The sequence below is a fragment of the Balaenoptera borealis genome (assembly GCF_965194805.1).
Source record: "Balaenoptera borealis genome assembly, chromosome: 6".
Lineage (NCBI taxonomy): Eukaryota > Metazoa > Chordata > Mammalia > Artiodactyla > Balaenopteridae > Balaenoptera > Balaenoptera borealis.
Window position 1 is genome coordinate 1,495,888 of NC_138863.1, and position 27,528 is coordinate 1,523,415.

Genomic DNA, 27,528 nt, shown 5'->3' on the forward strand with positions numbered 1-27,528 from the left:
TGAAGACCTAATGTAGCCAAAAATAAATAAATAAAAATTAAAAGAAGAGTAAAGGGATGTACAATGAAGGATCTAATGGAAGGGAAAGGGAAATTAAAAAAAGAAAATTAACAGTAAGTAAGGCGAGAAAGGAGAAAGATATACAAAAAATTGAAGAAGGTAGAAACAAAACAATGAAACTGCAGTTTTAAAGACAGGAGAGTGGGAAACATTTGCAGGACACATAGCCCATGACTCAGATGCAGAGTGTGTAAGATGTTCCTTCCCATCACGAGGAAAGTCGGGAGGACAAGCAAGAGGCTGGACCACACTGCTCACAGCGGTGGGTATGCACGTGGCCATGAACAAGGAACATACTCAGCTTCATTTTCATCATCTACAAAGTAAAACCAGGCTCAGATAGAAGCCGAGGGCACTCACCAGTGCCGGCGAGGATGGCGAGCCCAAACTGGTGCAACCACTTTAGAAAGAGTGAGGGTCCCTCCCGCAGTGGGACATGGAGCCTCTGTCCCAGGATGGCCCTCCCGGGTAGACACCCAGCAGAGACTCCTCCACGTGTGCACCCTGAAAATGCACATGAAAGAAATGCCCAGTAGCATAAAAACATTGTGGCATCTAATTACATTCTTAACAGCAATAAAATGAGAAGACAGCGGGTGCACCCTGACAGGCCGGATCTTACAGAGAAGGGCCGCACAAGAGGGCTCAGACCCCAAAGAACGTAGGTTGTGTCTTTCCGTTCACGTCCGTGACAAATCAGGCAGAATTCAAGTATGATGTCAAAGTCAGGAGAAAATTTACTCCTGGGGGAGGAGGGGAGGTGTGTCTGGGGAAGCCCCGGGACTCTACATTGCCAGAAATGCTCTATTTTCTTTATCTGGAGGTGTTTCAACTGGTGTGTTCATTTTGTAAAAATATCCAACCGGCCATAGACTTCTGAGTCGGCACTTTCCAACATGGACGTTAAATTTCGATAAAAGAGCGTATTTAAAACAAAAGAGGGGAAGGGGTCACTTTTGGGGTGATGGTTATGTAACCGCAGAGATTCCAGGAAACTTGTGATTAAACCATGGTCTAGAGAGAAGATGACGTAAGCCCATCAGAGCCCTGCTCTGAGGAAGTGCACATTTTAGCAGCTGGATGATGCAGCAGGCCCAGGCCGGGGAGGGCAGCTGGCGGACGGGGTGGGTGCTCGCGGAGCGCCGCGCGGGCAGGTGGGAGCAGCGGCAGATCCGCCACCCACTGCCTTAACCCGGGTGCATTCCCAGTGGGGCTGGAGCACCTGGAAGAACCTGGCCCCTCCTGGTCCTTGAGCTACGCAATCGCAGCAGGTGCAGCCCGGGCCGAGAGCTCAGTCTTCTTGGACCCACGCTCCGGGCGTTACTATCCCTGGGCACCTGGCCTCATGTCCGCATTTGCTTCCTCGGCCTGGTTCCTTAGGCTAAGCTGATCCACTGACTTTATCAGATTCACTCACCCAGAGGCCCCTATCAGCCCAGAGAGATCGGCCTCACGTCTCAGGCTCAAGACACAGAAATCCCCGCTGAAGGAGCCCGGCCCGGGCCCGCTGTGGACTGGGCCGGGCCAGCAGAGGGTCTGGCTTCTGCAGGAGAGAGGGAGGTGCAGGGCTGAGCTGAGCCCAGCACACCTGGTGCCTGCCCCAGACTCACCTTTCAGGCAAGTCTCTCTCGCTACAGAAAGGAGGGACACAGTGAGGCGGGCTGCCTGCTCCGGGGGTTCCCTCCCTGGGTTAGGCAGTGTGGGAGCACAAAAGAAGGGTACCCAGCACGTGAGGCCCCAGCTCTCTTGTCTGTGTTACTTGTGAACCGCCCCCCCGTCCCCCGGCCAGCTGAGAAACTGAGGGGAGAGGTGATTCTCTTCCTTCCTTTCAGTTCCACAGGGGATGGCTCCGCTCCAGGAGCCAGGTGGGCGTGGGGAGGATCCAGGGGTGGAGTCAGAGGCTCTGTCCCAGGGCCGCGGGCCCCCCTCCTCCTGCAGAGGCCCCTCAGCCCTGCAGGTAACAGGGTTGACTGCCGGGCCTGACTCTGATTCCTGGCGGCCTAATACCCCACCCCATTCCTCAGCCACATCCCCCGACTCTTTCTGCATGAGCTCCCTCTGCTTACCTGTTCAATCCCTGTCGACAGAATGGCAGCAACCAGTCTGGGGGGAAAGCACATCCTGCCTAACTATATTTTCCACAGCGCTCTGAAAATTGGCTGGAAACGGGAGCACAGGTCCTCGCTGGGTTTGTGAACTCTGAATCGTGTTCCAGAGACACTTCTTAGGGCCCATAATAGCGCTCCATAATGGAAACACTCCCAAGATCGGTAGCCATAAGCAGGTTTAATGGTGCCATTTATAAAAGAGTTTTTAATTAGGCAGTGCTCACTTACTATGCGGTATTGTGCTTGGGTCCTACCCCTTCGAATTAAGTGGCTGATCACGAGTAATACCTCTCACTGTTCTCTGTAATAGTTCTGTTCTTCACAGGCCTGGTTTCTCTGGGGTTTTTTGTAGAGAGAGGTATTATAGAATATCTATGTAACGGAGTGCTGTTGGAATTCCAACAGGTAACAGGATAACTGAGGTTATGCTTCTCGAAAAGACTATGCCTAGGTTGTGACCTTCCAATTTTAGAAAAACAACAATTATTTTCATTGTAAACGTATAGATAGCTTAATATTGGCTGGGGTTCTGGGGTGTGCGAAGGAGAATGTGCGGGCTCTGAGTCAACCCCTTTGTTTTAGCAGCAAGGAAACTGAGGCACAGAAAAATGACCTGCTCAAGGTACATAACTTTCTAGTGCCAGCGCCTGGACGGTGCTAGTTCTGACTGCCCGCCCTCGGGATAGTGTATGGATTGAAGGAAATGTCCATCTGTAAGCTCTCAGCCGGGACGCTCAGCCAGCAGGGCCTGGGAGTGGCTCCTGGGTCCCCCGAGGTCATCTGTCTCTAGGCCACTTGAGCAGAACATTCAGCTCCTGTGAATGGGGCAACCGCTTCTGCAGGATGGGCCTCAGCCAGCCCCCAGGGTTCCTGAGCTCGCCTTCCATGAGCACCCGGGAGTGAGTGAGAGCTCTGGGAGCTGGGCCCTTACAATGTGCCTGAGGCTGAGCTCTGGCTGTAGGTAAAGCATCCCTTAGCACTGGCGCGACTCTGCAGAGAAACAGAGATGGGGGAATTCACTCATCACCCTGCACCACAGAGCCTCAGAAGGAGTTTCGGGATTCATCCAGGGACCCTGACCCCAGGGCCCTGGCTTTCTTCCGCCCCCCCGCCTCCCCGACACCCACACGCAGAGCCGCGCTGTATGGCTAACATCCACAGGAGGAGGGGGGTCCAGCCCTCACGTCTGTTTAATTCAGGCGCTGTTCATACACACGGTGCTTTTACAGTGTGAACACTGAAGCATGGGAAATAAAATAAAGTAACTTGGTCACACAATCCATGGCTTTTGCTACTGTGTTCACTCTTTTTTTTCGTTTGACCTTTTTATCTGATTTTATTTTATTATTTTCCTTTAATTTTTATTTTATATTGGATTATAATTGATTTACAGTGTTGTGTTAGTTTCAGGTGTACAACAAAGTGATTCAGTTATACATATACAGGTATCTTTTCTTTTTCAAATTCTTTTCCCATTTAGGTTATTACAGAATACTGAGCAGAGTTCCCTGTGCTATACAGCAGGTCCTTGTTGGTTATCTATTTTAAATATAGTAGTGTGTATATGTGTGTTCACTTTTAAATCTTATCCGCTTATTTCCTTAGCTTATTTTTGACAGTCGTTCTGTTGATCTAGAATAAATACAAGCTAGTGTAGCCAATGGCTCCTCATGAAAAAAGAAAGTAATATTGAAGTGTTTTTCCTTTTCCCTAATGCTTAAGATGTTTGTTAGAAGGAGAGAGAGGGAGTAGAATGCTTATGCTAAGATGCTCTATCCATCACTTTAATTAAAAAGTAGGAATTTAACTAAAAATATCTTAATAATTTCCTGTTTGCTGGATCTAGAGATCTGAGTTATTGGGCATTTCAATCTTGACATTTGCATCCAGACAGTTTGCCAAAGATAAAGATAGAAAAAGCTGTAAATCCATTCAAACTACCACTTGATATTCCAAGTGGGGTGAGTAACCTTTTCAAATAAAAGAGGAACTCGCTAGTGGTAAGATGAAGTTTGACCTTCGTCATTACAGATTCTTGATACTGTATCTCCTTACTGTTGACTTGCCTTCTTCTTCTGGCTTTGAATAACGAGGAGTATCTGATCCGGCTTATAAACAAGATTGCGTTCATTAGCATGCTGCTTTCTGGACACCAACACAACGTCCTCTGTGACACCTTGTCACCTCGCCTTTCCCGCCTGACTGTTCCAAACGAGAAATGGTCTTGGGCTGGACTTGGTGGACTCTACAGTCTAAAGTCTTCCTGGGGGTAACTCCTTCTAACCTACCAATGTGCCTGGGGCAGATTCACCACAGCCACCCCCAATTTCATTTCTAACTCGCTCCCTTCTAATGAATGGAGCCCGAGACAGGCACCTCATCATGGTGACATACGTTGGCTCATTCAAAGCCACCACCATCACCCCGATTTTCAATGTTGGGCTTCCAAGGACACCATCAAACAAGGACAGTGCTGAGAGTGATGGGGACAACAAAAAGGATGAAAATATGGAATTTTTGAAATATTTATTTATGGATCAAGAAAATAATTACATTGCATTGCTGGATCCATAAAATAGTTCTACCAATAAATGAGTTTAAAATATAAAATTCTTGTGAAAAATAGCACATGTCTGTGTTCATTAAAGCAAAAATAAGATAAACCTCTTTATACTGGTCATCTAAACACTAAAATTATGTTAAGCCCATTCTTCTTTTTTTTTTTTTTTTAAGTGAACAGCATTTTGATGAATTCTTTTTAACACTTTTATTATTTATTTATTTATTTATTTATGTTTTGGCTGTGTTGGGTCTTCGTTTCTGTGCGAGGGCTTTCTCTAGTTGTGGCAAGCGGGGGCCACTCTTCATCGCAGTGCGCGGGCCTCTCACTATCGCGGCCTCTCTTGTTGCGGAGCACAGGCTCCAGTTGCGCAGGCTCAGTAGTTGTGGCTCACGGGCCTAGTGCCTCCGCGGCATGTGGGATCTTCCCAGACCAGGGCTCGAACCCGTGTCCCCTGCATTGGCAGGCAGATTCTCAACCACTGTGCCACCAGGGAAGCCCAAGCCCATTATTCTTGATATGTATTCATACACTTAATCCATTGCTTTGCCACTTTTCTTTCCATGAAATTTATCTTTTTTGTCTCTTCATAAAACTGAAATCTTCAAAGTTTTGTTGTCATTAATAAATTTGAAGTTGCAGAGACTTCAGCTGGCTTCCTCTATTGGTCACAGACTGTTAATTGAGAGAATATTCTCTATTGATGCTGAGTTATCAAGTAAGCTCAGAATAATTTGCTAAATGAAGGATAATCTAAATTCTGCTTTTTCATAAATAAATGTGTAAATATTTCAGGCCAAATGTTTTCTCAGGTACTATCTTTATTCCTCCTTTCAGAGTACTTTTCTTTGGCAAATATATTTATAAGTTAAAACTTGTCAAATAAATTGTATTTAAGATTCATTTGAATGTTTCACTGTATTTAGACCCTGAAAAATTCTAAGACCTCTCAATTGAATTCCATTTTAGTACAGAGTAAAATTATCCAATTTAAAATGTTCTCTCAAAAGATTTTTCTTCCCACTATTGAGATATGCCAAAGCACACCGTGGAATTTCAAAATTAAATCTTGTAAATGGTTGGTGCTCGTGTTAATTTAACATGTTCATGTCTTTCTTTGACTTTGGTCCATTTACATTTAATGTAATTACTGATGCAATTGCTCTTAATCTTACCATTTGTTTTTCCCATCTGTTCTGCCCCTTTATTCCTTTGCACTGTCTTTTCAAAAATATTACTAATCTGGTGCTTTTTATTATTCGATTTTAATGAATGTTTAGGTATATATTTTTGTAGTTTTCTTTTAGAGGTTGCTTAGCGATTGCAATATGCATCCTTGATTTATTACAGTCCACTGTAAAGTAGAACTTTTACTACATCTAAAGCAATACTAGTGTGGGTTCAAGAGACCTTGCCACAGGGAAAGGAGATGGGGGCAACTGCTGCTGATCCACCATAGCATCAAGCCAAGGCCATGGTCTCTCCCCACCGGTAGCTCTCTGGCAATGATGGCCCATGGAGGGATGCAAAGCCAGCTTATTCTTGCCCAAGGATTCCTTTGACAGGTAATCTTTGCTGGGGGCTGCCCAGCGGCCTGGCTGGGACTGGCCAAGGCTTTCTCAGAGCCACCCTACAGTCTGAGGCTCTCTACCCAAGCCCTCCTCCTTCCTTCTCTTCTTCCACAAGTGTCAAACCCACATCATGGTCTGTTCACCTACTCCTGCTCCCTTGCTCCTCCTCCTTCTCAGGTGCACCCCAATAAATCTTTTGCAAGTATAACTTAGTTTTTGTGTCTGCTTCTTGGTACCAGAACTGACAAAAGAAGGCTCTGACAGGAATATAATTCCATTTACCTCCTCATGTCCTTGGTGCTATTATCACGTGTTATATAAGCCTGACGTAAAAGTTATTGCTGTTTCAGACAATTAATAGTCTCTGATGTTTACACACAATATTTGTCCTGTCTCTAGCTCTTTTGCTGTTCCAACTTCCAGCTGGCACTGTTTTCCTTCCATCTGAAGAACTTCTTTTACTATTTCTTAAAGTGTGGGTCTGCTGGCAATGAATTCTCTTTGCTTCTGTTTTTCTGAAAATGTCATTATATATGCCATCCTTTTTGAAAGATTTCTGTATATAGATTTCTAGGTTGGCAGGATCTCCTCTTCCCACCCCCATCCCTTTCATTTAAAAATATTCCATCATCATCTGATTTCTATTAGACCATTTATTGTGATTTCATGTCTCTCCAGTTCTATTATTTATTTTATTTCTCTGTTTCACCTTGTGTATTTTCTATTAACTTATCTTTACACTTTCTGCCTCTGTCCTCTGCAGCGTCAGTATATTTTTAAATCTACTGAATGCGTTTCCCATTTTAGATATTGTATTTTCAGTTCTACCATGTCTGTTTGACTTTCTTTATAGATTTCAATTCTCACTGAAATACTCCATCTTCCATTCTGTATATCTTTCCCCCTGTTTAACATATTAACCACAGCTATTTTAAAAACTTTGTCTGCTAACTCTGATATCTGAATCACTGGTGAGTTTAATTTTCGTGTCTGTGGATTAAAAAGAAATTTAGAGGAGAGCATTATTATCCTCCAAAGAGTTTACTTTTCTGGGTACTTTCCTATATTTCAGGGATTATATCCTTTCATGTTTCTTCCTGATTTGGTTTATCTCCAGTACCTTAAAATAATTAATTATAGACCAGTTTTTTGGCTTTTATAATTATTATTCTCAGGAGCTTTGAGCAATAGAAGCTAGCATTTATTTATTTTTAATTTATTATTTAGTTTCGTGATTGACACTCAACTCTCCTTTTCTTTTCTTTTTTAAATAACTTCCTGCTTATGTTTTTGTTTTGAATAATTATACTTGCCAAAATCTTCAAAAGCTAAAGTTCTTTGACACTCCATTCAGTTCATACTTTCAGTAAAGATTTCCAAAAACATTGGAAGGGTCATTAATAGCATTGTAGGACATTTAGGTCCTGCAGAACTCAGATATTACTAAAATTAAATTCCTAATAGGCAACAAAGAGAGAAAATATTTACTGCCATGATATGTATATTTGTTTCCAACATCAGCTTACTCAAAAAAATTTTATAGTTCAGTTAGCCTAACTCTGTGTGCGTCTACATGTAAATAAATATATATTTCTTAATATTGTAAAATGTGAGAGCTGTAGCTTCTATTTCAGTTGGTAGATTATCATAGCGTGTTTGAGAAATTATGAATTATATTTGTACCCTAAGGAATACCCTGTTTCTATCCTTAAGCTCCTCCATTTAACAAGAATATCACTTTACCACCAAACTCTGTGTTATCACTGCAAAAAACTAACTTTATTTTAAATGTTGAACTTTTTGACTGAATTGCACTCACAATAATATCAGATGTTTCCCTTTCAAAAGGATGAATTTCCCAAGGCTTTACTTTGAATCCATAAATTAACTTAAAAAAATGTAATCCTTTCTTGGAATTAACTGAATAGGTTTCCTGTTCATAGCATCTGATGACACTGATTAGAAAACTTAAAGTTGGCATCATTTTTTTTTTTAATATAAATTTATTTATTTATTTATTTTTGGCTGTGTTGGGTCTTTGTTGCTGCACATGGGCTTTAGTTGTGGCGAGTGGGGGCTACTCTTCGTTGCAGTGTGGGGGCTTCTCATTGTGGTGGCTTCTCTCGTTGCAGAGCATGGATATAGGCGCGCAGGCTTCAGTAGTTGTGGTACGCGGGCTTAGTTGCTCTGCAGCATGTGGGATCTTCCCAGACCAGGGCTCGAACGCGTGTCCGTGTACTGGCAGGCGGATTCTTAACCACTGTGCCACCAGGGAAAGCTGGCATTTTTTAACTGTGAGTCCTTCTTCTGCTAACAGAACCCACACAGAAATTTTCCATGCGTGCACTTGGAAGCCTAGGAGTTAAAATGAACAAAATTAATTTAGAAAAAAAATCATTTGGGACTTCCCTGATGGTGCAGTGGTTAAGAATCCACCTGCCAATGCAGGGGACACAGGTTCGAGCCCTGGTCTGGGAAGATTCCACATGCTGTGGAGCAACTAAGCCCATGTGCCACAACTACTGAGCCCACATGCCACAACTACTGAAGCCTGCGTGCCTAGAGCCTGTGCTCTGCAATGAGAGAAGCCACTGCAATGAGAAGCCCACGCACCGTAACAAAGAGTAACCCCAGCTCGCCACAACTAGAGAAAGCCCACGTGCAGCAATGAAGACCCAACGCAACCAAAAATAAATAAATAAATAAATAAAAAATAAATAAATTTATTTTAAAAGAAAAAGAATAATTTGATCTAAATGTAAAGTCATGCTCCACAAAGTGTATGTAAATCCATCTGTACATGCACGTGTTACATTGTGATTTTTGGTCACAGTTTTACATGAATTACAACTTACATTTTAAAGTAGCTGCTGGTACGTTTTCAGCAGATTTGTGTCTTCCAACTTTCCTGAATTCAGGGTAATCACCATGGCCCCATGGTGAGTGGTACATGTCAATGAACATTATATACAGTTTACAGGTTTGTCTTTATTGTGTACCAAATGAGGCAGAATTTTTCACTAATTGTATACTTTTAGAAGCTTATTGTACTGAAAGGATCCTTTGCAAATTAAAAAAAATTAGTAAATAATAAATAAATTGTTGAGATTTTTCTCAAAAATGGCAAAGCAACTGAAGCCTGAGTCTTTAAACAGCTACTGTCTACAGCAGACTGCTCAGCCCTCATTTCTCTGCATACGTGTTGGTTTTTTAGGGCTGCCATAACAAAGTACCACAAGTGGTGTGTGTGTGGAGGGGCTTACAGCAGCAGACATTCACTCTGTCCCAGTTCTGGAGGCCAGGAGTCTGAAATCAAGGTGTCAGCAGGCTTGGTTCCTTCTGGAGACTCTGAGGAACAGTCTGTTTCAGGCCTCTTTCCAGCTTCTGGTGACAGCCAGTAACATTTGGCCGTCCTTGGCTTGTAGACACATCACTCCAATCTCTTCCTCTGTCTTCCCCCAGATTTCTTCTCTGTGTGTGTGTGTCCCCTTTGTCCCGGTAACCAAATCTCTCTCTCCTTTATCTTATAAAGACAACTGTCATTGGTTTTAGGGTCACCCTACTCCAGTATGACCTCATCTTGACTTGATCACATCTGCAAAGACCCTATAAGGTCACATCCACAGGTACCAGGGACTAGGATTTGAACACATCTTTTAGGGGACACCATTCAAGCTACAGCAAGATATTTCTTGTCACTAACTTTCAGATCCCCATGTCCCCTCCTGCATGGTAGCCTGCTGGTGTTGGGCATCTCAAAATCCACTGCAAGGACCACAGGTCACAGCACAAGTGTCTGGTACACCAGTGGACATCAGGACAGCAGCATTCTCGCTGGCTGCCTACCATTGTTCCCACTGGCCAGACTGAGTTCCCTGCTGCCCACACCATGCACTGCACCCCGTTTCAGGTGTGAGAACCTGTATTGCTGTCCCTAAAAGGCTATTAGAGAAAACCCAGAGCTGGGCAGTAGTTAAAGCAGTAAAAACAGAATTTATTCAGGAACTATTGCAATGTGGAGAAAGGGTAGAACTGGGCGCAGTTCCAAATACAGCCTGGACAAATGGGGAATTACAGCAAAGAGCAGGTTTGAAGGGGTGGGGAAGGTTGGTGGACAGAAAATTACTAAGAGGAAACATCAGGGGTGAGAGGGATTCTGGCTAACCTAACTCAACAGGACTCTTGCTCAAGGCAGCCCTGGGTGATCAGACATCACCTGGGGGGTGGTGGGGATGAGGAATTGGTCAGATACAGAGGGTGGGTGATTCTCCATAAAGTAACTTAGCAGGATTCTTGCTAAAACTAGGCAATAGAGAGACAAACACAGAAGTCCAAGTTCAGGGCTTAGAGAACAAGATGGTTCAGAGGGGCCTGACTGAATTTTGGTGGAGGAGAGAGTCTTGCTGGGGGTGGGTACTAGTCACCCTACTCTAGAAAGGTTTGGGGCAGAGGGTGTGACTGAACTGAACTCGTATCTGCTTGCCTGACATACAGCAAAGCCAATCTACTGACACCGGGTTGTAGTGAAGGAATGTACAGTGTTTATTGCAGGGCCCAGCAAGGGGAATGGGCAGCTCATGCTCAAAAGACCCGAACTCCCCATGGCTTTCAGGGAAGGGTCTTTAAAGAGAGAGTGAGAGCGAGGGTCTCAGGTGCATGATCAGCTTGTGCACAATTTTCTGATTGGTGGGTGGTGAGGTAACAGGGCAATGTTTTGGGAATCTCAATCATCAACCTTCTGGTTCCAACCAGTCTGGGGTCTACGTGCTGGTGGTCAGCATGCAGTTAACTTCCTCCACCTGAGAGGTTTCAGTATCTGCAAAACAGCTCAAAGGATAAAGCTTAGAATATTATCTATAGCCCTTGAGGAGGAACTAAAAGTCCTTGACTTTGTTTATGGATAAACCATGATTATTTTGTCTTGCTTGACTGCCTTCCTTGTTTCTGCATTCCCTCACTTCTCTGATTAACTTTGCTCTTTGGGACTCAGGAAGGCCTAAAGCTTTTCTACAAGAGGTGGGAGACACAGGGGTCTGTCCCCAGGAAGGCCGCAGAGAGTCCTGCTCGGTTTCAGAGGCAGGTGATCTCTGAGATTGAGTCACATGTTGAGGTGAGAACTCCTCATGCAAAGGTGTGATTCCCACAGTTCTCACCTCAGCCCAGCCCTCTCTGCCTGTCTGGCTCTCTTTCCTTTGTTCTCCAGGAGGCTGGGCCCCCAGCCCCTGCCCGCTTGACCAAGGAGGAGATCTGGGCAGGCATCCTAGTCCTGTCTCAGCAGCAGGGACCCATCCCAGGCCTCAGTGTCTCCATTGCTCAGGGGTCAACTGTGGCTGTGCCTTTCAGTCACTCTACTTGCTTCACCTGATTTCCGTGAGACCACTCCAGCACCTGAGTTGTTTCCGGCACACGACAGAGACTCAGAAATACGTGTTGAGTGAAGGAAACATTAGTTGTCATCACGATTGTTGGTTCGTACATCATTCTCACGACAGCGGTAGCCACCTCGTTTCCACATGGTCACCTCACTCTGGGGCTTGCCTCCACCCAGCCCTTTCTTACCAGCACCCTGGCTGGACTGCCTGCCGGCTTTCGACCTGGACTCTCACCTCCCAGGCCCACATTCTGCCTTGTGCCACCCTCCCCCGGGCACCATGTCCAGTTCTGGTCTGGGATCTGGGCTTCTGCTTGTCTGGGGAGGACCATGGTTGTAGATGTCCCCCATCTCTGCTCTACTTGGTGAGAGACGAGACCAAGAGGGTCTCATTCATATCCAAAATGATGCTCTCTTCACCGGGGCAGGGCTCTGCATGCATCACTTTCTGGGATCTTTTCAGGTGTTAACACAGCCTCCTGCAGCCTCAGGACCAGAGAGAGAAAGAGGTCAGAAATCCAGAGCAGCAGGGCTGCTGTTGTTGTGGTCGAGGGTGAGGCCTGACCAGCTTTTCCTCCTCTCCTTTGGACTTGACCAAAAGGCTGTTAAAACACAGAGGAAGGGCCCCAAGAAAGGGGCATCTGCAGGCCAGCTGAAGTCGCTGCCCAGGAGAACCTTCCCCCTTTCCCGGACAACAGCCTCCCAGGGGTCTTCACCCAGCAATCCCAGCTGACCTGGACTCTGTGTACATCCAGGGCAGGGCCTGTGGTCCCCCAAGAGGGCTGGCCAGGCTGTCAGACCTGGCTGGACCTGCCTTTGACACCTCCCTCCCAGCATGTAGTGCAGACCACTCACCCGGTGCCCATGGCAGCTGTGAAGGCTCTACCCTCCAGCTCTGGGAAACCACTGGGCCCAGTGCCTGAGCAGAGGCTGGACCTCGTCACCTGCCCCTGCGACCCCAGGCCCCTACTGCCTCGGCCCCAGGGCGGGGCCGCGATGGGCGGAGGGCTGGGGCCAGGGCTGGTGGCCTGGGTGGAACCCAACCAAAGCCTCCTGTTCACCCCACTGGGCGCTTTCCAGCTTATCTCAAAGAACATCAGAAAAGCAATTTTCTTCCTCCTTTTAACTTCAGAGGGAAGGCCATTCCTCCCCTCGACAGGGAAAATGTATTCCATTGATTGCAAGTCACAGCGCAGGCCTAAATTCAACCTGGAAACCAAATATCCAGCTGCCTGGAAGTGATTTACACCACCGCCGTGCCCAGTTCAAGGACGGCCGTTCCCGGGAGCCAGGGTTGGGGGATGAAGTGCTGACAGCAGGCCAGGTAGAGCTGCCTGGATCCACCCACACCCCTGACCCGAGGCAGGTCAAAGGCAGGGGAGACTGCAGTTGCCAGGTTCCTGCCGTGGAACTGTCAGCTCTGCAGAATTGGATTCACCCACGTGAGAAACAGCGCTCCAGGGGCCGCCTGGGCTCAGGCTGGTGGGGGGCAGCCTGACACAGGGTGGCCAGGCTGGGAGCCTGGACCTCGGCCCGCTCTGTGGCTAACCAGCTGTGTGGCCTTGGGAAACCCTCTTGGTCTCTCTGGGCCTCCATCTGCAGGGTTTATATTGGATGGTTTCCGGTGTTCCTAAAATCCACTTTTACATGATTTAAGTTGTCTGGTGTCCCAGAAACTATTAACGGAGACTTAAAATAAGGAAAGAGGAGCAGGGTCTTGACTGACACCAGGAAGCTGCCTTGGCTCCGTGGTTTCCAGCTGTTTTGCAAAGAGCGATGAGTGTCTACCAGGCGCTAGGGGTCCCGGTGGGTCCAGACCCGGTGTCCTGCCCTTTAGTGGAGTTGAGGGGCAAGGTGGGCCCAGCATGAAACTCCCAGGGTCCTCGGCAGGCACCCCGAGAAAGCACCTCCGAGAGCCGCCGGTGCAGGGCGCACACAATCCTGCCGTGTGTTCCTGCAGGCGGGGCCCCGGGGCCACGAGACCCTCTCGAGCAGGGACAGGTTTTACGAGTTAGATGGTGGTGACTGCTGTTTGACCCTTACGGGGTCCAGGCACCAGGCTCAGCTGGCCCTTGTGGCACATCTCAGAGGGAGGGAGGCTTCTTGGTCAGCGGCAGCAGGACCGGAGTTGCCGGCTCTCCAGGGCCCCCCAGCACCACGCTCTGGATGCTGGGACCAGGTCTGCAGGGTGAGGATGAATTATGGCAGCTGAGGGCTCCTTGGCCACAGAGCTGGGGGTGTCCCCTTCTCAGGATTGGCCGAGGCGGGAAGTCTACTGCAAGGTTGTGGGTTTTGACACAGAGAGTGTGCGGATGGGCTGGGGGCAGGGCCCCATCCCTGTGGGAGTGCTGCCCAGTGAGGCCCCATCAGGGACTGGAAACCCACTGAAATCAGATTAGCGGTGACTCGGTTGACTTGGGCTGTGGGTGAAGTACAGGACGCAGTTGAAGGGATGGAGCCAGAGGGGCTGTTTTTCTGGACGCCGGGGCCAGGCTAAGCCTGGTGGGCTCAGGGCAGAGTGGGTGAAGCTACCCTGCTGCCCTTGATCTGGTGCCGGCCTCACACCCAGGCTCCCGGCACCAAGCATCCCCGAGGGCATCCCTGGGGCCACGGGGCTGGAAGGGGCTGCTCTAAACATGCCTGTTCCCCAGGGGCAGGAGGGGCCCTGGATGGAGCAGAATCGAGCTGATCACTCGGTCCAGGGGGTAAGCACTTGGACTTGGTTCGGAGGCCTGCGTCCACATCCAGGTCTGCCCCTCACGCTCTGGCCTCGGGGACAGTGCTTTCACCTCTCGGACCTCAGTTCCTGTCAGTGAGTGGGTGGCTGTAGCTCCCCTCCCAGGGCTTTGTGAGAAGGGGTGATGTGTGAAGAGCCCTGGGGGCAGCGAGGGGATGGTGCGGGGACAACAGCAGGCTGTGCAGGCTGTGGGCGGTGAGAGTTCTTCCTGACGGCCGTCGCTCTGGCCCTGGCGCCCCTTTTCTTCCCTGCGCCCCCCAACGCTCACTGAAAGCCCATTAAGCTCATGTTTATGACTCCACATGGGCTCCTGTTTACCAGGCCACTGATTATCCAGGGTAACAGCAAGCTCTGGGGCATCTGCTGGGCCGCCCTCCCAGGTTCTGAACGTAACCCATTTAAACCAGCTGCAGAAACACCAGGAGGGCCCTGTCACGCTCCGTCCCAACTCAGCTCAACACGCCAGTGCTTCGCTCATTCATTCATTCATTCAGCAAACGTTTGTTCAGAGATTGCCACAAGCCGGATGCTACGGACGGCTTCTCAAGCCACCACCTCACCTCTTATCCTCCGCTTAAAACGAGGACCCTGAGGCCCGGGAGGTGACCCATATTCCCAGGCTACACATCAGAAGCCTCGGTTGGATTGGAACCCCAATCTTAGCACGGTTGGAGAGCTCCCTGACCACTGCCACAGACCCTGCAGGGGTCTCAGCTCCCAAGAGGAGTCCAGCCCAGGTGGCCCTGCAGGGGCTGCACCAGGCTTCCTGTGGGTGAGACACACCTCCTATTTGCCCCTACCTCCTCTGGGGGGCAGGGTGAAGCTTCTCCAGCCTGAGGGAGAATCCTAAAGTGCTCCCCTGAACTCTGTTGGGTGCTCTGTGGTGACCTGGATGGGAGGGAAATCCACAAGGGAGGGGATAAGTGTATACATATGGCTGGTTCCCTTCGCCGTGCAGCAGGAGCTAGCGCAACATTATGAAGCAACTATAGCCCTGTTAAACAAAATAAATAAATACAAAACTACGTATTAAAAAAAATCAAAAGCATAGTGTGAAAAGGCAAATAAATAAACAAATAAGCAAATAAATAAAATGCTCCCCAGGGTGTCCTGGCGCACAGCTGAGCCCAGCAGGAGGGTCCGGGAAGGCCCAGCAAAGCCAGCCCTCCTCCCAGGCACCCTGCTCACCCCCTCCCCTACCTCACAGCACCAACACAGGGAAGGGAAATGAGCTCACGGCAGCAAAGCGGGTGCTGGGCAGGCGATGGCCTGTGGCAGCAGAGCGGGTTGGAGGATGCTGCTTCTAGAACATTCCAGGCCCGGCACGAGGAGACAGGGCTCCTCCGTGGCCAGCTATCCACCTCCCCAGCCCCGCCTCTAGCCCCGGACACAGAACTCCTATCAGACAGGCTTTCCTCTCCGCAAGCAAAACAGAGGGCCAGCTTTTCTGTAAAGAAATGAAGTGAATTGTTTAGGACACAGAGCCTGGCACTCAATATTTATTGAGTAAACGGGAGGCCCAAATAGCTTGTGTGGCTATTGGTGTCCCCATATAAATTGTCCCCACCATCCACTTTCTGGCATCAATCAGTCAGACCCCTGCCCCCAGCTGGTATTTCCTTTGCTTCAGTCTTTCAAATATCTGGTGTCCTGGGTTGTCCGTTCATGTATTTCAGAAAGCCTGCACCAGAAAGGAAAAGACCCAGAAAAATAAAGAGGGCTCAGCCTGAGGGAAATGGAGACCATACAGGGAACAAGGGGAAAGTTCTGAAGAAGGTGCAGTCCATCTCTGCGGTGATGACAGAGGCTACAGCATCCGTGAAACGAGAAGAGGATGGTGCGAGGAGGGAGCAGCTCCCGGGAAGGAAAATGAGCTTGTCAAGTCGTAAAGCAAAGCGACAAAACACGCACCAGAAATCTCGGTAGAGAAAAATGTTCCAGAAGGAGGGACAAAAAGGCAAAGATGGAAAACATGGAGACATAGAAGATAAACTAATTCTCTGTTTCTAGAGGAGAAGAAATGGAGCCCCTGATGGTCAGAAGGGAGGCCCCCCCCCAGTCAGGGCTGGGCTCGCCCACAGCCCCGCCAGGACCACAGCCCGCCAGGACCACAGCTGGCCACTCCCAGGGCCTGCTGACGCTCAGGGCAGCTCTCTCTCTCATCTCTGCTCTGTCCTGGGACCATCTTGACCCCCCGCCCCACCAGGAGGACGACTGACATGGCATCAATTAAAGCTCATTAATTGGATCTCACAGCAATTTTATTAATTCTAAATTTTGAAGATGTGCAATGGAATTTCGAGAAGGTCACTACTGGACTGAGGTCCTGTAAGTGGCAGAGGTGCAGACCAGACCCACTTCCCATTGGCTGCTGGGTGTTGTGTAAAGACTCCCAGGAAGGGTCTTGGGTTCTGGGGCCATATTCGCTGGCGTGAAACTAAATCCCAGCTGCTCCCACAGAGCCTCTCTCTCCGCTGCCTGGGCTGCTTTTGCGCCTCACCTTGCAGGATTTTACCATGACGTTTGAATGGACCCTAGCTCAAACTGGTCAACCAAGGTGCAATAAAAAGAAAGTCCTTCCATCATGAAAGAGCTGCGGTCTGTGAGCGACTGGCAGGGCAGGGGTCCCAGTGGCTTTAAGACTTGGAAGGAGGATGGAGTTGCTGTAAAAAATATCTGCAGTTGTTTTCCCAGCATTATGGGCCTTCAGAGCATTTCTGGAGAATTCACAAGGCTAATGTTTGAGGTCTAGAAAGCTACCATCTTTTTATGTCCCACTGAAGGACACAGTGGCCGAGCTCCCTTTACGAGGTGGTTACAGGTTCTCTGTGTATCCCGTGAAAGCAGCTAAAGGAAACGTGTGACTGTGCTCCCGGGAATCTGACTTTATGGGTTTATTAACATGGTACCCAGTCCAAGATGGAGCTTGTGGTTTTCAAGTTCAGAGGTGAACAAATCTGTCCACAAGCTTCGTGTGAGGCCTGTGGTTTCCTGGCTGCTGCCCCCAGCCCTGCTGTCCCGGGAGCCTCTGTGGGGTGTCCTCCTGCTTACAGGGTGACACCGGTTCAGAGAAACGGTCAGGAGGGTCTAGGTCTGACTTGGCTCCTCAGGGCAGATTTCCCCTTCTGCTCGTGTAGGAAACCCCGCGTCTGTTCCTGGGCCAGGCCCCTCTGAGCAACCTCTTTTAGGGCTGAGAGGACAGAAGTGTCCAGACACTGAAGTTTGAGGGGTGGAAGGATGGTCCCCAAATGTGTGCACATCCTCCAGGAACACCTGAGAAGCTAAGACCAGAGGCTGGAGACTGCAGTGGGGGCCTCGCAGAGGTGGGTCCTGGATCTGGAACCCGGTCTTGTCCTCGGCCCCTCTTTCCTCTGCTCTTTCCTCCTTTTCTAAAAGGGAAGGACATCCTAGTTGGTTCTGCCTGATTCTGCAAAGTGTCTCCAAGTCAGAACTCTAGCTTCAGGTGGTTCTACTGGTGGAGACCCGAAACGTGACTCATCCGTCTTGGCGCTGGTGCTTCAGGGTCCCAGGCCCTGCTGTCTCTTCCTCAGAGGGTCCCCTTGTCCTTTCCCTCTGCCCCCACATTAGGGTGGTCCCCACCGCCCCACACCCAGGTGACAGCATCCTCCCTGCCCCAGTTCCATGGGGTTATGGACTAATCTTCCGAATCCACCGTTTTCATCACCAGGGGACCGCTGACGCTTCCTCGGGGTCATAAGCGAGGTGAGACATCATGTCCACCAGGACCTGCACAATGTGACCTGATTTAAGAATAGGACCTTTGCAGATGTAAATAGCTAAGGATGGTGAGAGTAGATCATCCTGGGTCTAGGGTGGGCCCTCCGTCTAGGGGCTGGTGTCCTTATGAGCAGAGGAGAGCACAGGAGACACAGACAACGGAGGCAGAGACGGGAGTGGAGGCTGCCACTGGCCAAGGAACGCCTCCTGGAGGGACCAACCCTGCCGGCACCTTGACTTCAGACCCCTCCCTCTGTGAGAGAATCCATTTCAATTTGTGGTCCTTCTGTGGCATTTTGTTACAGCAGCCACAGGGCACTCATGCAGGCCACTTAAACCAAAAGGCACGCCTGAGAAAACCTTGTTGAACCCACTCACCTTACACACAAGACAGCCAAGGTCAAATCGGTGACTTAAGCATCCGATGTATGTTCACAAGTTAAGACTCAGGTCCCTGAGGTCCAGAGCCTCCTCCCAGCATCACCCAGCCTGCGTCGGCATCTGGGGGGGAAGGTGGAGCCTCCCCGCCCCACGGCCAGCGCTCCCTCCCGCCACATCCCAGCCCACACCTGAGTTTGGTCTTTCCGATGACCCCCTGTACTGTTTCTGTTTCTGATTTTCTGTACATTATGATGTTTTGACATCTTAAAACCCTTTCTGGCTGGGGAGAGACCACCCCTCCCAGGGCCGGCCTGTTCCTCCCAACCGCAAAGGGCCCAGGCGGGATGATGCCCCGTCCACCAACCGCCCTGCGCAGACCCACACGTCCTCTCTCTGCCAGGTACCCCAGGGGGCAGCGGTCCTCTGCCTGCATCACCACAGGGCCACGTGCCAGGCAGCTAGGGGCCAGCCTGTGTCCCAAAGCCTCAGGAGTTGTCCATCCAAGCCTATCCTAGGCTGTCACCCTGCCCTGCCTTGCGTTTCCTGCAGAAACTCCAAGAAAGGCGGTGGCTTATCCGCCCCTCCTGCTTCCTGACCCCCCGGTGCTCCCCGCGTGGCCCGCAGACCTGCCTCTGGGACCTGTGAGTATAATAAACTTTGTCTTCCTGAGCATCTCCTGTGCCACCTCTTGTTCCATTTTCAGGAACGTCTGACTGAGCCCAGAACCCTCCCAAGTCTCAGCTTGCAGCCCAGGCACTTCTCCTGGGAGCCAGGGCACCTACCCTAACTCCCACTGGATGCCCCACGAGAGACTTAATTCAGGGATTCCAGGACTGACTGACTCACCGCCCTCCCTCCACCACTCTTCCTGTCCCCAGGGGCCTTGAGGAGGCATGAAGCGAAGAGCAGTCTCTAGGCACTTGTAGGTCGAGGTGGATGTGGACCGTCCTTTGGGACACAGATGCCTGTGACTCCCCTGGAAGCTTGAATAGCTCCTCTTAGTCACTGGCGCCTAAAATGCGAAGACAGCTCTGTACACAGGGACCCCTGATGCCCGATACAAACTGCCTGCCCTGCAGCCCTGGGAGGAAAGGGGGCAAGTCTCCAGCCCCTTCCTTCCCCATGTCAATAGTGTAAAATCTTCTCTGATTCTTGAGATAGCTCTGGCTCCGGTGCCTTGATAGAAATGGAGACCAAGGGTCCTGAAGGACCTCATCAGGACCGTCTTGCCTGGTGAGCCCTGAGCTGAGGGTGGACAGCTTACTGGATGGCTTACTGGAGCTGGGAACTGCCCCCATGCCGTGGCCACACCTCCGGAGCAACATCTGAGCCTGAGGGTGGAGCCCACACACGGTGGAACCCAGAGCTGCGGCCCAGGAAGACGCCCCACCGCAGCAGGCGGGGTCCCTTGGGCAGTGAGGGGCAAGTCCACAGGGACCCCAAGCAACAGAGGCAGAACCAGGGTGACGGTGGGCAGACCTGCTGCCTCCTTCTCTTGCACTGGAGCCCGGAGCAGGAGGCCCTTTGGGACTGAGGGCCAGGGGCTCTGGCGCCAGTGAACAAGGTGATCCTGATTGCCTGTTCAATCGAGCAGATGCGCCCTGAATGGGAGGAAGAATAACTAGCTGGAAAAGTGCAGGCTCAGGTCGGTCTTCACAGCCCGGCTGGGCAGCAGGCGCCGTTGCTTCCGCCCGCCCCTTCCCTCCTTGGACGGAGCACAGCGCCAGCACCCTGCCTGGCAGCTCCTCCGGGGCTGGCGCAGCTGCGCACGCATCTCAGGGTGAGCACGGTTTAGTCTTCCCGCCGACCCTTCTGAGGGAAGGATCTGCTCTGATCTCCACTTTACAGAAGAAACCGAGGCACAGAGGCTCAAGGGAGGCCCCTGCAGAAGCAGCAGTGCAGGACCGGACGCGGGCGCCTGACCCGTCACCGCTGGGCTCTAGCACCGGGATGCTGGCAGACTCCGTTTCTGGCCCGGGGGCTGGGGTGCGTGTCCCGGGCAGAGGGGGCCCTGCGGGATCAGAGGAGGTAACAAGGTGATGCAGCACAGGCTCTCGTAAAGGCAAAACCAGAAGCCCCAGTGGCTCAGCACAGTGAAATGCAGATCCTGCCCCGGAAGTCCGGCTGGTGGTGGCAGGTCCCACGTTCCATGGGGGCGTCTGGCCCCCAAGCTGCCGAGCGCTGTGCCTTCTCCATCTCCTTGTTTCCGGGTCTCCCTGGTAGGGGCCTGGCCAGCAGGGATGGGAGGAGGCTTAGTGGTGGGCCCACCACGCATGCTCACGTTTGTTCGCTAGAACGAGTCCCACGACCACTCCTAACCTTGAGGGGGTGGGAAGCAGGGCTTGGTGACTCGCGAGGCGGTCTGGTGTGCAGGCTTTGGGCTCCGTGTGCCTAAGGCTGGTGCCCCTCTCCCCTTCCCTGGCCTGGGCCACGCGACTGTGCAGAGGGTACATGCGAACTCTGCTGGGCGAGGGGCGGGGCAGGCAGGTGTGGGCACATCCGCGGTGGCCTCAGTCAGAGGTGGCAAAGGCAGCTTTCTGTGCTCACCCTTCAGCCGGGATACGTCCCTCGCGGTGCCACGGGAACTGTGCGTCACTCTGGTCGCGCTCCCCGCTCCTGTTGCCTGAGCTTCACGTGGGCAGGCTCTGGGGGGCTTTGCCAGGACTGCCTGCAGGGGCAAGGCCTCTGCGGGGCCTCCAGCCCCCAGCTCGCAGGGGCGTGATGGGCCCTGAGTCCCACCTCGGTTCCCGACAGCGTGTTTCCTGGCACAAAGGCCGCCATGCCCGACGTTATAATTTTCCCTTCTCTTCCCATTGGTGGCGGTGTTTGTGATTTGTTTGCTGCTTGTCAGAATTCAGCAGCCCTGCAGGAGATGGATGTCTGCTTTTGTGTTTGGGGAGGGACGAACGTGTAATTTCCCACTGCGTTATTACAGCCTTCCTAAGGGCACAGCGCTCGGCCCCAGGGCCCTGTTCACAGCTCCCGCCCGCCCCTCTGCATGACCACCTTCCTTCCCGCGGTTCAGGGTGGAGATTGCAGACCACCAAGCTGCAGGGGCCCCTTTTGTGGACTGCACAGATCATGGCCAGAGACACCGGCCTGACCACCAGCTGGGGTTCGGATGTGTCGCCTCTTGTTCACTCAGTGTCACCGGGAGAGACGGGAAGCCGCCCGCAGTGTCTGGGGCTGAGGGTGGACGCGGTGGAGGCCTGACCTCGGGAAGGCTGGAGGGGCATTTGGGGCGCGACAGAAATGTCCCAAAACTGGAGCGTGACGCCGGTTTCACAAATCTGTGAGTTTACTCAAAATCATGAAATTGTAGACTTAGGATGGGTGAATTTTATGGCATGTAAATTATACCTCAGTAAAGCTTTAAATGCTGCTGGGCGTTCAGAATTCGCAGTGGAAACGGTCCTGGACGGCAGTCAGCCTCGGGCCTGCTTCCGCCTGCACTTTCCTCTGCCTCAGCTTCTCCGTCTGTGAAAAGAGGGAGGGGTTTCCAGACACCCCCGTGACTGCAATTCTGGACCTCCTCCAGCTCCGAACGCTGCTCCCAGCCCGCGGTTCTCAGGAGCGGCGAAGGCCACGGGATGCTGGAGGTGGGGCGGGGAGGGGTCTCCTGGGGCCGCCGCCTCCCAAGCTGCTGCTGGCATGGCTCGGTCTGAGGGTGCCCCGTGCCAGATGGCGCCCGGTCACCACCGCGCGGTGCTGTCTGTCCTGCAGCCTCTTCTCAGCACCCACGAGCCTGGGAGCCAGTGTCTGCCAGGCCCAGGGCTGCGTCGATGGGCTGCGCGCCGTTCCAGCTGCGGTTTCCCTGAATGCGTCTGTCATAACAGAACTCCAGTGGTCAAATAGCACGTTAGCATGTGGCTGTGTGTTGGGACGTGCAATTTCGGGCAATTACTGAGCATTCGCTGAGCGGGCGGGGGGGCCCCAGGCACACATACCTGGCCACCCGAGGTCGTCACTGGTCCTACAGGCACAGAGGGACCCAGACCCAGAGGCCCCGGAGGGTAAAAGAAGCAACAGGAAACAGCAGTCCGTGGGGCAGAGAGCAGAGCACATGGGAACCAGCCACGGCTCCCGCAGAGACGCGGGAAAACACCCAGGGGTGGGACCCCCATCAGAGGCCAGCGAAGCTCCAGACTCATCCAAGGCCCAGGGGTCTCTTCCACCTCCCCAGCCACGGCGTCTGTTGAGCCGACAACCCCAGCCCCCGTGGGTGCACCACCATCAGGGGAAGGGTGGAGGGAGGGAGGGAGGTGCCATCTGAGGGGCCGAACTTCTGCCTCATGGGCTGATCTCTGGGATGATCAGAGCGAGGCTGGCCCAGGGGCTGGTGGGGCCCCTGGAGTGAGACCCAAGCAGTGATGCGGAAACAAAGGCACCCGTTCCCTGGCGTGTGGCTGTGGTGAGAGAGAATTTTTTGCACCCACTACACACGTGTAACAGGAATGTTCAGACACAAAAGGTGTTGGGTGAAATTCATTGATTCTGACTCACTTTGAATCCTCCCTCCCCCAGTAGGCAATATCTGATGTGGCTTCCTCTTGGATATGCCTTTGGTTCATCTTTGCCAACAGCCAGTGTGAAACCAAATCAACGTGAAGATGCGGGCACGCACGGCGTGAGCGCCCAGAGAAGGACCACGAAGGACGGGCCTGGCGTGGGCCCTCCACGGCACCGTCCCACCCCCTCGGGGGGGGTCCCCGATCAGCCCCCGGCTCAGACCCCGGCTGAGGGGCGGGGGGCAGCTCCTCACTTGCACACAGCACTTCTTGTGGGTCCAGATTCCTCTTTTCTCCCGGGATTGCCAAGAAAATGTCACCTACAGCATCTGTCCTGCTTTTCTTTTGATTGAACTGGCTGCCCCCAGCCGATGAGGCTGTGGGAACAGATGGGAAGTTGAAGGCAACCTTCCGGAGAAGCTGAGTCAGCGAAGGAGGAGAGGGAGGCGGGGACGGACTTGGGGGGGCAGGTCTGGGCCACTTCGGGGCGCGGCTGCCCCTGGGAGCAGCCTCCCTCCCCATGTCCTGCAAGAGGGGGCAACACTGAGAACAAGCTACGCTCCCCACGCTGAATCACGCAAGCCTGTCTCTGCTAAGCTGTCTGCAATGCACCCTCACGTTACTGCTCAACCGTGGCCTGGAGTGAGGCCGAACCCTTCACCCGCCAGCTGGAGGGTCTACGGAACGCATGAGAGCTTAGAGGTACCCAGTGCCTCTCGCTGGGTCACAGGTGCCCAGAGATGGTATAGCCCTGCCCCCAGCCAGCTCCTGGACCCATGAGAGGGAAGGACAGCTTGACGCCAGCAGGGAGTCGTGGTGAACAAGGGGACACAGGACACACCACCTCTCAGTGCTCCCGCGGGCTGGGGTGATGGACACCGTCCCTGCGATGGGCAGTGACGGCCAGATGGGGCTGCCCTGAAAACCTGCCCCTCAGCCAGAACCAAGGGCACTGGGAATAAACAAGGCTCCTGGGTCTCCTCCACGTACCGTCGTCTGCTCCCCCGCCTAACCCTGCTCCCCATGGACACCGCAGCGAAACACCTGGAAACACTCCTCCCGTAAGCAGCTGAACGGGGGGTGTAGGGGACGGACCCGCCACGCAGGGAGGCTTTGTCCAGCAGGTCTACTGCCCCGTGGTCTTGGGCAAAGAGAGAGTGAGGGGAAGGCAGCTCTGGCCCCAGTAGGCACTCAAGAATGCAGATGAATTTGAACCTGTGAAATGGGCTGATATATTGGTCTAGGTACCTGCTGATATGGGGCCCGTCCCTCCTGAACTGGGAGATTTAAAATAACAGCAATCAGTTAATAAGTTCACCAATCTGTGATTTGGGCAGAAAGAGAGACAGAGGCAGACAGAGACACACAGAGAGAGAGACAGAGCCAGCGGAAGAGAGGGGGAAAGAAGCGGGCGGGAGGGAGAGAGACGGGCCTTGCCGCTCAGCTGTCTCCTGGAGGATGGAGAAGTCTTCGTGGCCAAGTCAAGAGCCACGGCGGAATGCTGCCTGGAGCCTGGGGGTCCTTGGGGCCACACGGCCAGGCCTCGCACCTGCGGACCCTGCGGGAGGGCAGGAGGATGGCAGGAGGTGGTGGGGAAGGGCAGGTCAGGTTGGGAGAATTTGCCCCAGGGCGGGGTGGGGGAGAAAAAGCAGCCCACCCCACCCACCCCTTAAAATCACAGCCGGAGCCCCACAAAGAGGTCCCTCGGGCCACAGAACCTCGGGGTCTGCATGCTGTCCTGACACCTTGAGTATAAACTCCTGAACCACTTCCCGTCTCCGGGTCTTGGTTTCCTCGTCTAGAAAATGGGATGGTACCTGCACCCCTTCCCAAGACTGGGTTGGCTGTGTGTGGTGCTCGGGGCGCCACCGCAGGCACAGTGACTGCTTCCTCCGACCCTGAGGTCAGCTTGGTTCACATGAACTTGGAGAGTTTTTCCTAAGATTGTTGCCCAGCCTGAGGTTTTGTCTGTTACTTCCGACCCTGCAAGAAGCTGGTTGGCGTCAATCCGGCCATCCACGCTGTGGCATATACGACCTGCAGCGGATGGCAGGGCCTCCTTGTCCCCCGGGCAGTGGACAGGGTCATGGGTCCTCCGTTTTCAACCTTGGATGCTCCCTAGTCCTAAGTGATGTTGGATCTCTTTCAGCGGTTGGCACATCTAAGACAGAGGCCCCACGGTCCGGGAAAGAAGACGTTACTTGGCAAAGGCCTCCCTGGATAGAGATGGGGACCCGTGTCCCCCAGACAGATGTGTGTGTCAACCAACTCCATCACTTTCCCCGGAGCCACAGAAGTGGGCGGTAGCTGACCTCTCCTGCTGGCTCATTGTGTTTGCCTGTGACCTTGGAGAACAACGTCAGGGCTTGTCCAGAGCAGCCGCATTGCCTCGTGATTTGATACCTGGTCCGACAGGAGCACCGTGAGCTCCTGCCATGGTCCAGGTGCACAGCCATGTGGGAGCTTCAGAAAAAGGGGTTGGACCTCCCAGGACATGCCAGCAAGGTCACACAAAAGTGTGTGCAGAAACACAAAGCAAAGTCTGCCGTACAAATCTGGAAAACGGAGAGAGCAGGGCTGTTCAGGGAGTCGGTACATCTGCAGGACATGTAGCTTCTGGGGGAGAAGTGCAGGTTGTCGGAGATGGTGGGGTGAGACCATCGCCTGTGGGAGAAGCACCACCTGCTCACGGGTGCGGGAGGGGAGGACTCACCTGGCCCAGAAGTTGAAATTATACTTAAAGAAACACAAGCAAGTGGAGGTATCCTCAGCCAGATTCACCTTCACAGCAAATATGTCTTTTGGCCCAAGAGAAATTCTAGTTGATGCAGAGGGAATCTGCAGAGCTGATCCAGGCGGCTCTTGTCTCTGCCATATGGACCTTTTTCATGTCACCATCCTTCCCCCCCATCACCTGGCAGGATACTGCTGCCCAGAGTCCCCCAACCAGAGGGATTTCCGCCCTCAAGTTCACCTCTAGTCTTCCCCAATGAGCCTTTTTTTTCTGATAAAATAGATTGCTTCTACCCAAATGCTCCTCTTCCTTCTGAGAAATAATCTAGTTTTTTAAACTTTTATTTATTCTGCTTCCTTTTCCATTTCTTCCCAGGCCTCCTATTCTCCATGGTTCTTGAAATTCCCAGATTATTTAGCAAGTCCTGAGACAGGTCCCAACCAGGCCTCCTTGTACACGAGAACGTCACGTCCGTGTCACGTTTAAGATGACTTTGGAGGGACCTTAACTGACTGTGCTAATCGGCTTTTTCCCTGGGAAAACCAGAGCCCAGAGAAGCAAAGAAAACCGGCCAAAGTCACAAACAAAGTCAAGTTCTGAACCTTGACTAGAAATGAGGTATTCAGGCAACACCCCTCTTTGCTGCTTGGAGAAGAGTAAAGCGTCAGCAGGAAAGGGGTGCATCCAGCAAGGCCAGGACGCTGCATCTGGGGGGGGAAATCACCTGAGAAGACCCTCTTTCTACTCTGGGGGATAAAGCCAGGAGCTACCGAGTGACACAGCACTGACCAGTGAGAAACAGTGGAAGCTCGCCAGGCCCATCCGGGGATGCTTTTCCTTTCCTCGTGAAAGAGGCCAAGCAGCTGGCACTGCCCGCTGAAGGTGGACACAAACGGGGGCAGCAGGAGAGGGGCCTGGACTATCACGGCCGTGCGGAATCAATGCCGACGGCCACCTGACCCCAAACTGCCTGCTGCTTGAGGAAGGACACCGATCGGTCTAAGCCTTTGCTTTCGGGTCTCTTAATCCTTGTAGCCTCATTTATTCCTAAATGACGCAGGCCCTTCTGCCTGGAGACACCACACACCCCGGGAAGGGAGCGGAATGATACGGTAGCCGCAGCGAGCACGTTTCGGCCGCCTGCTGCGGTAGCTGTGGTTTCTCGCTCACTTAACCGTCCGCCTCGGCTGCTCCCGGTCAGGGGCTGCTTTCTGCACCTGCCCTGCCCTCCCGCAGGTGGAGAAGCTCCCTGCGTTCAGCTGGCAGGTGGGAACGTAGTCATCGATTGCTGCAAACAAAGTCCCCCCCGAACTTAGTGGCTTAAGAAGACATCAGTTATAGCGCACAGTCTCTGTGGGTCAGACATCCATCCCCGCCCGCCTGGGAGCCTCTGCCTCGCAGGGTCTCCTGACGCTGCAATCGAGCTATCAGCAGGGCTCCGATCCCATCCTAAGGGGCAAGTGTGGGACATCCCACTTCCAAGCTCACGTGGTTGTGGGTAGATTTCAGATCCTCCCTCGTGTGTAAGTGAGGCTGCTGGACCCTCAGTTCCTGGCTGCCTGGTGACCTCTCCACAGGGCAGCTCGCACGGCCGCGGGATCCATGCGAGTGAGAGAGAGAGAGAGCGCGCCAGGGACGAAGGCGGGCCAAGAGGGAGGAGGGAGCTGCCCCAGGCAGAAGCGGCAGTCTCGTTCCGCCTATCCCATCACTCCTGCCGTGGGCCCTACGTCAGAAGCGAGTCAATGGTCCAGTCCGGACTC

General features: G+C 52.3%; 1 long non-coding RNA gene across 1 annotated transcript; it reads right to left on the minus strand.

Moving 5' to 3' along the window:
* Positions 1-17,795: 17,795 nt before the first annotated feature.
* LOC309630870 lies at positions 17,796-27,325 on the minus strand. The gene is made up of 3 exons (XR_014245957.1): positions 21,887-27,325; positions 19,373-21,389; positions 17,796-18,154 (listed from the first exon to the last, which is right to left on the minus strand). It is a non-coding gene; the product is annotated as an uncharacterized lncRNA (long non-coding RNA).
* Positions 27,326-27,528: the final 203 nt, after the last annotated feature.